Source organism: Ovis canadensis, chromosome 11 (genome assembly GCF_042477335.2).
Source record: "Ovis canadensis isolate MfBH-ARS-UI-01 breed Bighorn chromosome 11, ARS-UI_OviCan_v2, whole genome shotgun sequence".
NCBI classification, from domain to species: Eukaryota; Metazoa; Chordata; class Mammalia; order Artiodactyla; family Bovidae; genus Ovis; species Ovis canadensis.
Window position 1 is genome coordinate 70,856,005 of NC_091255.1, and position 16,249 is coordinate 70,872,253.

General features: G+C 60.1%; 1 protein-coding gene across 3 annotated transcripts in view; it reads left to right on the top strand.

The window, feature by feature from the left end:
* Window positions 1-15,006: 15,006 nt before the first annotated feature.
* The window catches only part of CACNG5 (calcium voltage-gated channel auxiliary subunit gamma 5), a 29,391-nt gene continuing 28,148 nt past the window's right edge, over window positions 15,007-16,249 (top strand). For all 3 annotated transcript variants that reach the window (XR_011246928.1, XR_011246929.1, XM_069542359.1), the window contains exon 1: window positions 15,007-15,149. The gene's annotated coding sequence lies outside the window, so the exon portion shown is untranslated. The remainder of the gene's footprint in view (window positions 15,150-16,249) is intronic.

Below are 16,249 nucleotides of genomic sequence, written 5' to 3' on the forward strand. Positions count from 1 at the left end.
GTGTCGGGAGCCCTCAGGAGGGTTAAAAGCTGAGATTAGGACCCCAGTGCCTCTGATCTGTGTGATCAGCTGATAGTTAATAATTGTGTGTGTCCAACTCAGTCATCAAACAGCCTTATGATAACCCGCACTATGGCCCACAGGCTCCAAAGACTTTTTGAAACCTTATGGAAAAATCTAATTTGTTCATTCCAAACAGAACATCTGAATATACTGGGCTATTTGTACTTTTTTATAGAGAACTTTAATAAATCAATTCTTCCTTTAAAATGAGTTTTTAAAATAAAACTCATTTTATTTTAGAATGAGTTCATAAGATTTCATAAGATTCCAGTGATTCCAATGATTTCATAAGATTCCAATCACTAGGAGCCTGTAGGAGGACTCAGCTGGGGTGGGCCGCCCGGAGCACCCGGACCTGCGCTCTGCTACAGGGCTGCCCCCGCTAGTGGGGTGCGGTGGCCCCTCACAGTGCCTGGAGGAATGACGTCCTTGATGCTCTTAATAGACAGTGGGGACCACTGTCTAAAGTCTGGAGACTCTGGGCCACGAGAGAGAAGCTTCCCTGTTCTCTGTACAGATGCAGCTCCAGGATTGCGGGGATCCCTGGGGCCCCTTTTCTTGCTCCTCAAGGCTCTGCAGCCACCTTTTGGCCTGGGAGAGGGGTGTCTCCTCCACTCTGTCTCCCGTCCCTAGGGTCCCCAGGTCTCAGTTATTTGGGAAAAGTTCAATGAAGCGGTATAAGAGCTGTGCAGTTCTCGGGGTCTCCCTGAGAAGGCGGCTCAGACCTGCTCCAACGTCCAGAGAAAGCGGCAAACGTGCCCATCAGTGTCTCCTCCCATGTGAGCAGATAGGACCCACTTGTCAGAAAACAGTATCAAGTCTACTTTCTAAGAACCTGTTTTTCTAAAATAAGACAAAAGGTGGCGTCGCATTTTTTGACTAAACACCTGTGTCCTTGTCGCCTCAGCGTAACTCCAGGCGTTTTATCCCTGTGACTGTCGGTAGCCTTTTGTTGATACTCTCCCTGGAAAAAATGTGATTCTTGCGGGGGCTATTCACATCATCCATGAAGGCTGTGATTCTTCTGAGTCTGAAAATTCACCTCCTCTCTCCTCTATTAGACTCTTTCAGAGTATCTTTTATAGACGATCAGAGACGCTTGAAATCATTGCTTTTGCTCTGTTGGTGGGGGGGAGGGTTGAAGGACACATCAGGTTTAAATTGTTAATTGAAAACCGTCCTGTGTCAATCAGACCCCAAGTCTGTGTGGAGGAGGCAGGGTTGGCGGCTGTGGTTTCCCTTTGGTGTGAGCACCTACCTACTGATGCCGCGGGGAGGCCGTTCAGCTGTCTGGTCGCGTTTGGTTCACCGTGGCCGAGATGGGTGTGCCAGCTGCTGCGCTGCTCTAACACTGTCCCCTCTGACCTCTGTTTGCATGCTGTGCTCTGTTAGATGCATCACCTGTAGTTTGGAAGCCCGTGTGTTCGAATAAAGACAACGACCATCCCTTGGTGTCCTCGGACTCGTGTGCATTCCTGGCAGCAGCGCAGGCGCTCTTCCTTGTGGTCACGGGGCGACGCCACGGTCAGACTATGGGACAACCCCACAGCAAGACCACAGGGCGACCCCAAGGCCAGACCGCGGGGCGACCCCAAGGCCAGACCGTGGGGCGACCCCACAGCGAGACCACAGGGCGATGCCACAGCGAGACCACAGGGCGATGCCACAGCGAAACCACAGGGCGACCCCAAGGCCAGACTGCAGGGCGACCCCACAGCGAGACCACAGGGCGATGCCACAGCGAGACCACAGGGCGACCCCAAGGCCAGAGCATAGGGCAACCCCAAGGCCAGACTGCGGGGCGACCCCACAGCGAGACCACAGGGAGACCCCACAGCGAGACCATAGGGCGACCCCAAGGCCAGACCGCGGGGCGGCCCCACAGCGAGACCACAGGGCAACCCCAAGGTCAGACTGAGGGGTGACCCCACAGCGAGACCACAGGGCGACCCCAAGGCCAGAGCATAGGGCGACCCCAAGGCCAGACCGCAGGGCGACCCCACAGCGAGACCACCGGGCGACCCCAAGGCCAGAGCATAGGGTGACCCCAAGGCCAGACTGTGGGGCGACCCCAAGGCCAGACCGCAGGGCGACCCCACAGCGAGACCACAGGGGGACCCCAAGGCCAGACCGTAGGGTGACCGCACGGCCAGACCGCAGGGTGACCGCACGGCCAGACCGCAGGGCGACCCCAAGGCCAGACTGTGGGGAGACCCCAAGGCCAGAGCATGTGAGCAGGTCGTCTGGCCCCGCGGAGGCCACGTGGAGGCCTGAGCACCAGGAGGGCTGTGCTCGGTTCACCATCATTAACCTCGAGACGGAGGCTCCGCTGCCCTGGAAGCCGTCCCGCTGCCCCCCACACCCGGTGCCCACAGCCTATGACCTCCCTGACACAGGTCAGCCTCTGGCGGGCCGGCACTCGCCCCCTGGTCAGCTCTGCAGGTCGTCCGGCTTGAGGGGCGCCTGTGGTCCCTGCCCCCGCTCCTGCCCCTCCTGGTCGTGGGCAGGTTTCCACGCCGCCTGCGGCCTGCGTCCAGCTCGTTGGCGGGTCCCGCTGGGCCTGCTGCGACTCCCCACGGTGGTGACTTTGTCCCCAGCGGGCCTGGGGCAATGTCTTGAGACAGTTCTGGTCGTCGTGTCTGGAGACAAGTGCATGGGCGTCCGGTAGGCAGGGGCCAAGGACGAGAGACACCATCAACATCCTGCAACCCGCAGGCGCCCACAGTGAGGGCGGACCCAGCCCAGACAGCAGCGCTGCCAGTGCTGAGATCCTTGCTCTGGGAAAGCCCTCAGGCTGGCCGCTGGGACCCATGTCCACGGGTCTCCCTGCCTGGGGCCCCGAGGCCGCCCTCGCCACGCCCACGGCCCTCTGCCAGAAGCCTGCGTGACCTTGTCTGAGCAGGTCCCTTCCCTGTGTAAAGCCCTCCAGCGGCTCCCCATGACCCTTAAACAAACCAAACATCCCCACTGCCCACCAGCCTCACCCAGCCGGGCTTGTGACATCAGGTTCCACAGGTAGGAGGTGGGCTCAGACGGTGCCCACTCGATCATTCACTCGTGTGTGTGTGTGTGTGTGTGTGTGTGTGTGAGCACGTGTGTGCCCTCTCCCATCAGAATGCAAGCTCTCCCAGAAAACCGAGCGTGTCCACCATTCCCTGCTGGACCCCAGCCCCTAGAAGCGTGCCTGGCACGCGGCAGCGGCTCCTGTCTGTGGAGAAATGAGTGAGGGAGCGGGGCCCAAGGCTGCCCGCCGCCCGGCCGGCTGTGGCCCGAAGCGTCGCCGCCACGGCCACGCTCCCGGGGAGTCTGCGGGCTGATGGCGGCCGCACGGTGTGCACACAGGCACGAGTCCAGCGTGGGCTCCGAGCCCTTCACCCGCCTCTGCTGCGGGCACCCCGGCCGTCCGGCTCGCCGTCAGCCCAGCACCGGGGGCACCAAGTAACGGCCGGCGCCCGGGCGTTGGCTCTGCCGGCCTGCCGTGCGCTCTGGGGTGGACTCGCGCTGCCGCTGAGCCGCTAAGCCGAGCAGCCCCGCGCGGGAGGGCGTGCGCAAGCCGCTGAGACCCCTCTCCTCCGGGCGCTTTCATAAAAAGCCAATTCGATCCCTAACATTCAGGAGGAGCCATTCTGGGCAGGAGCGGGGAGCGTCCGAGACGGTTCTAGAGAACAGAAGAGTCAGTGCGGGCTCAACGGGCTCGGGGGAGGTGGCAAAAGATAAGGAAGGGTACGGCGCAGGTGATAAACCCACACACGAGCGCGCGCGCACACAGTACCGGAAGCACGCCAGGCGCCATTCTGGTTTCTTCAAGTGCATTCTTAAAGCCCACGGTGACTCCCTGAGGTGGGGCCTATTTGCTGTGCCCATTTTACAGAAGAGGAAAGTAAAGTCCAAGAGGTAACTAACAATCCCCAGGGGAGCAACACCAGACAAGCTGAGCCAACTGGAAGAGCACAGATGTGAGCCATGCTAGGGGGACTTCTTGGAGGAAGGGGCGGGAGGCTGTGGTCTGATGGAGAAAAGGCTGGATGGGAGGGGTGGAAGCCACACGGAAACCATTAAACAGGGAGGGGGGAAAGAACTGACTCTGACCCAGCTCTTGCTCTGGAGGAACTGCCCTGTGGCCGCTCCCTTCTTGCTCTGGAGGAACTGCCCTGTGGCCGCTCCCTTCTTGCTCTGGAGGAACTGCCCTGTGCCCGCCCCCTCCAGTCCTCAGGACGCCTCCCAGAATAGAGCTGGGGTTCCCGTCTCAGGGACCAGAAGCTGAGGCCCCGCTTAATTAGCTGCTTCCAGTCACACACTTCCTGTCACCGTCAGTGGCGCGGCTCTGACCTCCCTGACCCTGCAAGCTCAGGAGGCCAAAGAGACAGCCCGGCTGGGGTTATGGGCCCTTCCTGGGGGCCTCTCCCCTCGCGGCCTCCCGCCAAAGCCCACCCTGTCACCAAGGGGAAGCTTCCTTTTCTCAGCCGACCGATGCCTCTGAGACCAGAGGCCCTTCTGTAACTGTTTCGGGAAGGCTCTCTCCCACCCTCACCTGACTCTCTCTTCCTTTTCGAGCTGTCTGGGTGTGGGTGGAGAGAGAGAAACAGCGCCCTGTCTCTCAGGACGCTCCGCAGCAGCCCCGCTCGCCGCGGCTCTCACGGGGCGGCAGGCCGTTCGGGGCGCGTCCGCTTCGGAGAAGGCGCGCCCCCTGCCTCCCGCCGCGGGCTCAGCTGCACCCCCGAGCCTCCACGTGCTGTCGCTCAGCCGCGTCCTGCTCTCTGCGGCCCCACGGACTGCAGCCCACCGGGCTCCTCTGTCCGTGGAGTTTCCCAGCAAGAATACCAGAGTGGGTTGTCGCTTCCTCCTGCAGGGGATCTTCCCGACCCAGGGATCAAACCTGTGTCTCCTGCACGGGCAGGCGGACTCTACCACTGAGCCATCTGGGGAGCCCGGCTCGGGTCTCCGCTGAGCTGCTCAAATGTCCGACAGACTGGCAGTGTTGACCCAGAAGCAGGTGACTCAAGACAGAATGAGGAAGAAGCGGTGCCTGGACCATTTATCCTGGGCGACACACAGCGTCACTTCCAGCCTTTGCTATTTCTTAGCAGCGAGTAACTAAGTCTAGTAACTAAGCCCATACTCAAGGGGAGAGGACCTAAGGGCCACTGGGAGTCTGTGGGCACATTTTATAAACGGCGCAGCCCAGGTGGGTGAGCCTTCCAGGGCCCTGAGCACCGTCAGCGGAAGAAGCGAGCAGCCACTCGAGCTGCACCTTCGACGGCAGCTTGCTCGGGTCCCAAGGCGTTCCAGGGAGGCAGCCTCGCCTCGGGACTCTTTCTTTTCTGTTTTTACCGTAAAATACATGCTTGCTGTTGAAAATCTGGGAAATACAGGAAAATCAAGGAAGAATAATAGAATTCGCACACCATCACAGGACCTGGAGGCAATCGCTGGCCTCACTGCAGCTTCTCTCCCTTCTCTGAGTGTGTCTGACACTGTGAGAGGCGTGGCGAGTGTGCGCCTCTGTGTCCTGCTTCTCCGTGCAACGTTACTGCACACACGGGGCTGGTGGGATCTTAGTTCCCGACCAGGCATGCTACCTGGGTTCACAGCGAGGGTGTGGAGTCCTAACCGCCGGACGGCCAAGCAGTTCCAAGGACTCTTTGTATTGAGCACGTTAAATGGCTACCACCTTAGTTCTCTTACTGACTCCCCTATTACTGGACTTTAGGTTACTTCTAGTTTTTTAATTGTTTTTAACAACTCAGTGATGAACATCTTTGTTCCTAAAATTTTGAAGGCACTTTGGATCATTTCCTCAGTTGGGTTCCCAGAAATAGAAACACTGAACATTTTTGAGACTCTTGGTATTTTTTCCTTCTGGTTTGGCTTCTTGAAGCTCTGCGTTTCTTGGTAACATTTTCTGGCTCTTCGATCAACTGGTAACTTGCATTTCTTTCCAACCAACGTCAGCTCTGTTGTTAGTCTGCTGTCAAGTTCGGTCCTTTATTCACCCAACGAATGTCTCCGTGAGGACTGTGTCGGGCGCCAGGTCAGGGCTCTCTGTGAATAGCAGAGCTCATAGTCAAGAGACGTCCCGGCCTTTGCCTTGGTCCACAGGATATGAAGCAGCTTACATGTGAAACACATCAAGTAAATAACAAAAACAAGAAGGTCAGGACCGAAGGCAAGAGAAACAGAATGATGTTTCCCACCAGAGTTAACACAGTTGCTGTAGGTGATCCTCACAATGGCCTCGCATTTCCAGCAGCCAAAACAATTGGGATCGATGGTCCGTTACAGGGCTCTCCCAACCTGGAAAAGAGGAAGCTTATGTGCTCCTCCAGGAATGAGAGCCTTTCCTAGCACTGAATCCTGAAAGAAATCCTTGGGAGTGGTTTCATTATACAGAAGAGAGATTGAGCAATGGAAGAAGTGATGTCCTCCGTGTGTCTGAGGTTTTATGAAACGATAAATGCAGGAGCAAACGTCACATAGCCTTTCTTTAGTGACCCTTCAGGGGCCTAACATTGAAATGCAACTTCATGAAGCAGACAGATAACTAAATAAAAGATAAATAAACTCAAGTCTCCAGGTGAGTAGCCAATTGTGTGGTCCAAGTCAGTTCACGAATTTAGAATTCCTGGAGGAAAAAAAATAACAACAAGACTTCAAGTTCTCTGTATTACCCTGGCAAAAATTAAGCCTTCTTTAAAGATTAAAACCCGATTTTGGCAAGCGCTGGGAAAGCCAGCCCTCCCCTGTGCCGCGGGTGGGAGTATAAATTGGTGCAATCCTTCTAGAGGGGAATTTGGCACAAGTAACAAGAGTTAAAAATGCGCTCACACACAGCAGTTCTGCAGTGGGGGGCTTTTTTCCTAAGGAAATAATGAAAAATGTACACCAAGCCTTATGCACCAGGAGTTTGCCCTGCTCGGCTTCTTGGCCTGCAGTCAACATAGATGGGCCCACCCAGGCCTGGAAATCTCTGGATCTGCGGCGCTTTGGGAAGGCAGATGTCTTCTGTCACTCATGTCAGCATCTCAGCTCTCTCTTTCTTTCTAAAATCTTTTATTTTGAAATCATTTAAGACTCAAAAGAATTTGCAAAAATAATACAGAGTTCCCACCTACCCACCACCCCGATTTCCCCACGGCGACGGCTTACATAACCACAGCACACGATCCAAGCGAGGACATCAGCCGAGGAAAGGAGCTGCTGGCCAACCGCGGGCTGGTCCCGCTCCCAGCAGGTCTTCCGTGCTGTGCGTTTCTATGAATTCGGTCGTGGGCACAGATGCCCGGGACCACCACTGTATTCACGACCAGGGCAGCTCCGTCTGGAAATGCGGCGCCCCCGCTCCAGCCCCCGGCAGTGGCTGAGCCTCCCCACTGGGACGCTGTCCTTCCCAGAGTCATAACCAGAAGCACACAGCGTGCGGCCCTCTGAACGCATTTCTGCCTCGCCTGCTTTGCCTGTTTTCTCAACATCTCAGCCGACCCCGCCTCCTCCTGGCTCCTTCCAGCGGGCCAGGCCGGGAGGCCCCTGGCCTGGGACCCCCTGGGTCAGCCCCATCGTTGGTCAAGCCCATGGGCAGGCTGCTGGGGGTCAGGCTCCAGGCAGTCCAGTCCCCTGTGCCCGAGGAGAGAAGCCGCCTGTCGGCGGGGGCAGCGCAGGGTGGTCCCGGGGGGGCGGGGCAGCTGCTGCAACTGCTGTGGCTACGAGAAGCTTGTCGGGAAAACCCCCAACGGCCGTGGCCTACCTGGTCACCGTCCTGTGCCTCACTCTGCTGGCAGAATGCAATCTGGGGCTGACTTGGGGAGGCGTGGGTCCTCTAGAGCCCTGGGGGATGGGTCCTCATGGTGTGAACCAAGCTCAGGAACCCCAGCGGCCTCGTGGCCCGGACACTGTGGGTTCTGGGCGAGGACACGTGCTGAGAGCCGCCTCCGATGACCCTCCGAGCCCTGCGGATGCCCTGAAGGGCTGTTGGGAGAGACCAGCTTGGCATCAGAGAGGTCCTGGGGGCGTTTCAGTCTGAACGAGCGTCTTGCTGCATATTCTTTCCGGAATTCCTTATCCGGGGCCCCCCAGCAAGACACACTGATGCAGCAAGAGCGATTTATAGCGGAACCGCGCGAATCACAGTGAGCTGACTCTGAAGGAGGGATTAAAGGCCAGAGAGGAGATGCTGGGGGATTTTATTTGGCTGAAAACACAGAGAAATCATTTGGAAGGTGGGGCGATCTTTTGGTCCCCAAAGCCCTGAGTGATTTTGTGTCTCCCTGAAGCTTCCACCCCTCCCCAGGACTCTGACCCCTGACCCTGACCCTGACCCCTCCCTAGGATGCTGACCCCTGACCCTGACCCTGACCCCTCCCCAGGACCTTCACCCCAACCCCTCGCCAGGCTTGGCCAGGACTCTGCCAGGACTCAGAAGGAGCAGAACCCAGTCCCCTGCGCAGGGCTTTTCCTCCACAGAGAGCGACGTGGTTCCTGACGGCAGAGACCGCGTAACTGACCGGTATGGCGGTGGGACAGACCTCTTCCTTCTCCCGGGCTGTGGACGGAAATCAGGACCGCCCTCAGCAGCCGGCCGCTTCCCAAGAGCTGCCTCCTGCCCCGCACCCCTCAGGACCTGCACGTGGATCTGCTCTCTTTATTTCAAGGTTTCTCCGCCTGACATTTCTCAACCCGACAGGCGTCTCACTGTGACATTTGGGAATTCGCTAGTCTTTGCTGAGGGGACCGTCCTGGCCATCCCGGTGTCCAGCGGCGGCCCTCGCCTCTGTCCTCTGGACACTGGAGCCCTTCACCCCCGTTGGCAGCCAAAGGTGTTTCCAGACATCGGCCAGCGGCCTGGGGGTGGTGAAAAGAGCAGCCTCGAGTGGCGCTGGGCGCAGGGGGCAGGTGGTCACCTCAGAGAGGAGGGAGAGCGGGGCGCCCCCTCCGCGGTGTGTCTCAGGACGCTCCGCTGCGAGCCCTGGAGCCACCCTGTCCCCGCCTCTGCAGGGCCTCCGGGGGGGACGCCTCCCATGAGGGGACCCCCCAAGCAGGACCCCCCTCTGCAGAGCCATCTGGGTGTGTCCTGGTCTTGGCTGGCCTGCTGCCCGGCACCAGGTGTCCCAGCGTGGGCCCCCACCCCTCCCCGCCCCTCCAGCTTGCCGGAACGTGCCCGGCAGGCTGGCAGATGACCAGTCAGGGAGCGCTGCCCTCCCCAGAGAGACTTACCAGTGGGCACGTGACAAACGTGGAAAGCTGCTAGTCTCACCAGAGCCTGTGCTGCTGGATGCTTCGAAGAAACCGTGTCCTTCATTCTCTCCGCAAACCCTCAACTTGGGTGTTGCGGGCTTTATGTGCCTGTTTCAAATGATGAGAGTGAAAGTCATTTAGTCGTCTCTGACTGTTGGTGACCCCGTGGGTTACACAGTCCATGGAATTCTCCAGGCCAGAATACTGGAGTGGGTAGCCTATCCCTTCTCCAGGGGATCTTCCCAACTCGGGAATTGAACCAGGGGATCTTCCCAACCCAGGAATTAAACGAGGGTTTCCCGCATTGCAGGCGGATTCTTTACCAGCTGAGCCACCAGGAAACGTGAAACCAGAACTTAAGGGATCAAGACATTTACCCAAGTCACCTCGTGGCTGGCAGATGACATGGACTCTCAGGCCCCTCCCACCCCGGCGCGCGCGTGCTGGGATCAGTGAGCCCCAGGTGGGTGGAGGAACCGCTTGTGGAGTGGCGTGCCCCAGAGCTGGGCGCCCCCCTGCTTCGAGCAGCCTTGGCCTTCCACCCCAGTGGGCCATCCCTCATTATCTTTGTCTTGAAAAGGGGCAGGAAACAGCCTGAGCTAAGCTTTCTCCCATGAATGGACATCAGACCTGCTGGGAAATGTCACATTTTCTGGTAGATGGTAAGAACCGAGGAAAGGCGGTCTTTCCTCCCCCCAGTGTGAGCAGCGTCTGCGGTCTTCCCTAGTGACGGCCGAGTCATCTGTCACTCGGAAGCAAGGTCTCAGGAGCTGGAGGCTTCCAGGCAACCTGAAGCAGGCTCATGTCTTGAGAATTTGTCCTGCCCAGAGGGAGCCCTAGAACCAAGCCCTGGCGACTCCCACAGAACGTTTGCTCGCTCTGGAAGGCCGGCCAGAGCCGCTGGACAAGCTCCACAGCTCACAGGCCCCTGGGCCCAGCGCTGCCTGCTCCCAGCTCCCCCCTCCTTCTCTACCCGTGTCCTAGACGCCTTGTCCTGCAAATCAGCGTCACGGTTCTCACCCGTGAGGAGGGCTATGGCAAACTCACCATCATCATTTTAAAAAGGAAAATAACAGTTATTAGGAAGGGTGTGGAGAAATTGGAAACTTTATCCATTACTGATGGGAATACAAACAGTTTGCCTCTGTAGAAAATTCTGTCGGTTCCTCAAACAGTTAAACATAGAATTATCCTGTGATCTAGCAATTCTGCTCTGATGTATGTACCAACCGAATTGAAAACAGGTGTCCAAATACACGTACACATGTGTTCACAATCACACCATTCTCAACAGCCAAGAGGTGATACCCATCAGCCAGTAAGAAGATAAACAAATCGTGATACAATAGAACGTTAGAAGCGAAAGGGCTGAGTGCCGACGCAGCTGCCACGTGGACGGGGCTCCAGAACGTACGCTGAGTGTAAGAAGCCAGACACGAGGGCTGTGTACTGTGAGGCTCCGTTTGTACGAAGCATCCAGACGGGCGGCTCCACAGACACAGAGGGCACTTGGTGCTGGCCGGGGTTAGGGGCAGGGAGGAGGTGTGAGGACTGACCGCTGGGAGGCCCAGGGCTCCCTCGCACGTTAGTGTCCCGCCTACAGCAGCTGAGCAGGACCCCGAGCCAGTGCCCGGTGAGAGGGTGGTCCACGCAGCCAGCGTCTGTGGATTTGGCGAGAAACACGCGTCCCTTCCTCGGGGTCTGTGCCCAGGTTTCTCTCTGGACCTGTTCCCTTCACCCTCCCTGCATCCTGAGCCCAGGAGTCACCAGGCAGAAGGTCTCCTGGACCAGCAGGGAGCAGGGGAGCCTCAGGTCGGGCTGCAATCACCACCTTTGCCACGCCGTTCTGCCCCCAGCGCGCTTCCCGAGCCCACAGGGAGCTGTGCCCACGCGGGCCCTCCTCCCGGGCACCTGCAGACCCTTCCTGCCGAGGTCCCTGCCCCTGCCTACCCCGCTCCGCAGCTCTCAGCCCAACCAGGCCCGGCTTTCAACGCTGTTTTGTCGAGCACTCGGCTACTTTCTCGGCTTTTGTGATGGAGAAGAGTCTTCATTTGGCAGATGGGGTCCCCTGCCCTTGGAACTGGTTCATGAGCCAGAATCTAGATGCCAAGGGGACAGATACAGGAGCAGAGGCTGGACAGCTGGGCTTGGGGGCGGGGAGGGCCGCTTGGAGAGCAGCCGGTGGGGGATACGAGTGGCTGCTCGGTCACCCAGCAAGGACAGGCGCGGCTGTGTGGCCGCTCCCGGCCAGGCCCCGCTCCGGGGGGAGCCAGAGCAGTCCTGGGTGAGCATGGGCTCAGGGCTTTGTAGGCCCCTGTGGGAGGCCTGCCAGTCCCTCAGTGGGCTTCAGGAGGGCAGGGCTGGGAAACAGCTTGGACGGAACTGTGGGGGTGATCGGCAAAGGAGGGGCATGCAGTCCGGGTGCCTGAGGCGGGGGGGGGGGGGGCCCAGGGCCCCTCGAGCGGCCGCGTCTACCCGAGGAAGCGACGCCCTCGAGCTGGAACGTGCCAGCCTCTTCGAGCGCCCTCATGTCCTTACTTCTGGGGCAAAGGCTTCTTGAGGCCTCTGCTTCCTCATGTGGAACGGAAGGGACTCACCTCCTCGCCTGGAGGGTTGCTCGAGAGCCAAGGGCAGCGACACACAAAGGCGAGTGCCGCGGGGACAGGCGCCGGGCTGCGGCTCCACCTGAGCTCAGGCCCCCGGCCCCCGCCTACTGCCACCCACCCCCGCCCCAGCCCTCCCAGGCCCTCCTCCCTCCCTCTGACCCAGGCACACACACGGATGCACCCACATACACACACACTGAAAAACCCCCGGGCCCTGAGGTCATGCTCATCTCAAACCTGACCTGCATCTGCTGGGAGACTCCGGTCCCATCCACCCGACATCCTGACACCTTCCTCTGTCTGTTCCCCTCACCCCTCATCCCCGCTGGCAACCACGTGGACTGGGAGCTCGGGGTCCCAGCCCGTCTCCTTCCTGCACAGGCTGTGTAGCCCACGTGCTCCTAAGGGCGTGATCAGCAGGCACGAGAAAGCACGAGAAAGGGCGGGCGGACGGGCGGGCGGGGGAGACTAATCGGGTTTGACCACAGTGTGCTGCCAATGCAGGGACCCTCCCAGCCCAGCGGCTTCACAGGAAAGCTTTTCTCTCCTCCCCAGGCCGTGCGCCCATCAGAGGTCAGCAGGAAGCTCTGCTCTGAGACATCACTTGGAGCGTCAGAGCGACAGCAGCGCTCCCCAGTCCCAAAGGCCGAGAACTTGGATGGCGCACTCACGGCCGCTACACTCCCCATCTGGGAGAGACACACGTCACCTCTGCTCAGATGTCGTCCCCGAATTGGTCCCCTGAACAGGCCTGGCTCGAGGGGTGCCAAGCACACGGTGTGCAGTCTCTGCCACCGGGGGCGCCTTCGTGTGGGCTTTCCCACCCCCACCGCCCAGGGCAGCCGGCCCCACCTCCGCCTCCCGGGCCCGGGCGCCTCTTCCTCCTCCAGGACGTGATGGGAGGTTTTCCTTGTCGGGAACAAGGCATGTGTGGCTGAGGGCACTGCCATGCACGTCTGCTCTAATTAAGACCTGACGCATGAAGCCATCAGATGGGCCCAGGATTCAGAAAAGGCTGAGGCTTTATGAAACACATATGAACCCCGGGAACGCATGAATTATTGAAAGGCAAGAAAGAAGCCCTGGGAAGAGGGACTGCTCCATTATTCATCAGGCCTGGAGTCCCAGGTCCCCAGGCACACTGCGGGGCTTCACACCTGCAGAATTTCCCCATCATGTCGACAGCGAGCTTGTCAGCAGGCTGCTGTGGCAGCTTGGAGCGGGGCTCCCGCCCACGGCATCCAGCGCCTGCCTCATTAGCTCAGCCAGTTCCCGGCCGACTGCCAGCGAGGCCGTGGAGCAGAGAGCCACCCACCTTCCCTGCCTGGGGCGTCTGCGCACAGCTCCTCGAGGAGCCAGAAGACTTGCCGCCCTGGCCTGGGGGGTCCTCCGTTTTGTGCCCTCCGCTCTCCACCCCTGCCTGCACCTCCCCACCGCCCAGACCTCTGCCTTTCCCTGAACATAAGTGGTGTTCTCGTACCCTCGCCCAGCCGGCCCCTCCCCATGAAACTGCCTGCCCAGCCCTTTTGTCCACCCGGTGACCTTCTCTTCAAGACCAGATCAGAGAAAGGGAGCTAACTTCTGTCATGAGCTGGGTGTTAGATGTTTGTCAAACATCCCCCAGTGAAGTGTTGCAGTAATCCAGTACGGGGGGTTGTCACCAGCACCAGCTACGTAGTTTGTGGGCTCAAGGGCAAAATTAACATGGGGTTCCTTGTTCAAAATGATTAAACAATTTAAGATGGCCGAAACAGACAAAAACAGATCTTTAAACCAACTGAGCCACAAGCATGTTCTGGATGAGTGCACACGCCCACGAGATCGGCCCTGGTACAGGGGAGGAAAGGGAGGCTCAGGGACGCCGAGTAGCTTGTCCAAGGCACACAGCTAGGCAGGGGCAGAATCAGGCTGAAGTCCAACTTCCATAATGCTTCCAGCTAAGAGTTTGGGGCTGGTGGGAGCTGGGAGGTCGAGAGAGGCTGGACTCCAACCAGATGGGAGATGTGGGGACCTTCAGTGGGCTGGCCTCTCCAGGGGACCCTGGGTGTGGAGAGGAACACTCTCCTGGGGAAGGTGGGAGAAGACAAAAAGCTGGGTAGTTTCCAGGCCTGAAATGCTGTGGACACCTGGCGCGGCCTCTCCACATGCCTTCAGTTGTTCCAGCGCCTCATGACTCCTTTCATATCTGACAACGTCCTGTGAAGCTCAGGGACCCAGAGAATAAAGGAGATAGATAAACTAAAGAAAGAAGAAATAAAAAATATCGGTTGTTATGGTGGCACTAGTGGTAAAGAACCCGCCTGCCAGTGCAGGAGACAGAAGGCCGGCGAGTTCCATCCCTGGGCCGGGAAGGTCCCCTGGAGGAGGGCATGGCAACCCTCTCCAGTGTTCCTGCCTGGAGAAGACCATGGACAGAGGAGCCTGGCGGGCTGCAGTCCATGCGGTGGCAAAGAGTCGGAGACGATTGAAGCATCTGAGCGCAGCGCATCATTCACGGCACATATATTTCCATCCTGTGCTTCCGAGGGGCAAGCGATGTGCTTAAGGGCACGCATCCGGGAGCCAGGCGGTCTGAGCTGCGCTGCGCGGCCCCAGGCACGTCACTTCAGGGCTCTGGCCTCAGTTTTCCCATCCGCACAATGGGGTTGTTGGGCGGGAGGATTTCACAGAGCAGATGAAATCGACAGGGAGTGGGGGGCTTCCCCCCCGCACCGCCCCATAATCGCTGCCCGCGGCGCTCTCAGCAGGGCGCTCTCAGCAGCGCCCAGGGCACGGGAAGCAGTCGCCGCACCAGCTGGTGACGGAGCTGTCTTTGGATGGTGACGCCGATGGGGTTGGGCACACAGCTGTAGCAGCAGCTGGAAGCTGAGGGTAAGCCTGATTCAAGTCGGGGTGGGGGAGGGCGCCGGGGGGGGGCGGGTCCTGGCCAAGCTCTGGCGGCCCCCGGATCCCTCTGCTCCCCACCCCAGCCCCCGACTCTCCACCTGCAAGGCCCACGGAGCTGCGTCCCCTCCACGCGCGCACCTCCCGGGTGGAACCCGCGGGCGCAGGGCGCCCCCGGACCGCAGCGGCCGAGGACAGAGGCCCCGCCCCGCCCCGCCCCGCCGGCCCCGCCCTCCCGAGTCGGAGCTGCGGCCGCGGTCGCTGGCGCCGTTCCTGCGGACGGACTGACGGACGGGGCGGGCTCCCAGAGCCCGCGCGGAGCCGGCGGGGGACCCGCGACCAGGGCCTGGCCGCTGCCGCTCCAGCGAGGTAGGAGCCGGGACCGGCTTTCCCCTCGCGGGCCCCCCGGGGCCGAGCCCCCCGAGCCTGGGCCGCCGCCGAGTGCGCGCGCCGCTGCCCCGCGCGCTGCAGGAGGGGCGCGGTGGGGGGAGCGTGTGTGCGCGTCTGTCTGTCTGTCTGCCTGTCTCGCGGGTGGCGGGGGAGGTGGCGACGCCCCCTCTGTGCGGGCGCGGCTGGGCTGCCCGCTCCAAAGCTGGGCGCGCACGCCCACGACAAACTTGAATAGCGCCGCGGGCAGCGGTTATGGGGTGGTGCGGGGGGAAGCCCCCCACCGCCTGTCGAGCTGGGCTGTCGGTCCGCGCCGGCCGGGTGGTCCCACCGCGAGTCCGCCTGCTCCGGACGCCCCGGCGGGGCCGCGGGGACGGTGGGGGTGTCGAGGATGCTCCGTCCAGCGGGACAGGAGGACGTGTCGGGCCAGAGGCCGCGGAGCAGAGATGGACGCGCGGCGAGACGCGGGTGCGGGGCCGGGGCCGTGCGGGCAGTGCAGGCAGAGACGGCAGCCCCCAGAAACACAGCGGCCTCCCCGGCCGCCCAAGCCCCTCCCGTTCCAAAGACTTGGCCTATCTCCCTGCCCTCACCCTATCTCCCTGCCCTCACCCTATCTCCCTGCCCTCACCCTATCTCCCTGCCCTCACCCTATCTCCCTGCCCTCACCCTATCTCCCTGCCCTCACCCTAATTTGACAGCTGGTGAAGATTCAGTGTGCTAAAATTTCTTAATGAAGTCAGATAGCTTCTTCCTAGGATTGAAGAGAGAATCCCCTGGGACCTGGCTGGGCAGGAGGAGAGAGCAGGGAGTGGGAAGGGGGCCTGGGGGTTCACATTCTGAGCCCCACAGTGCTGACCCCGGTGCCAGTGCTGGGGCCACCGGCTCTCACCTGCCCCCCCCCCCCGGGACTGGTCACATCAGTGTCCCTTTTTATGGTTGAGACTCGATCGGGAAGGGGCAGGGATCCACCACTCACTGGACAAGAGGAGGACCCAGCAGAGGGGCCCAGGGCCAGGTCCCCAGGATGCTTAGAAAGGGGGCAAAAATTGTAGCGGCCACCAAGACAGCCCCACCCCAGACTT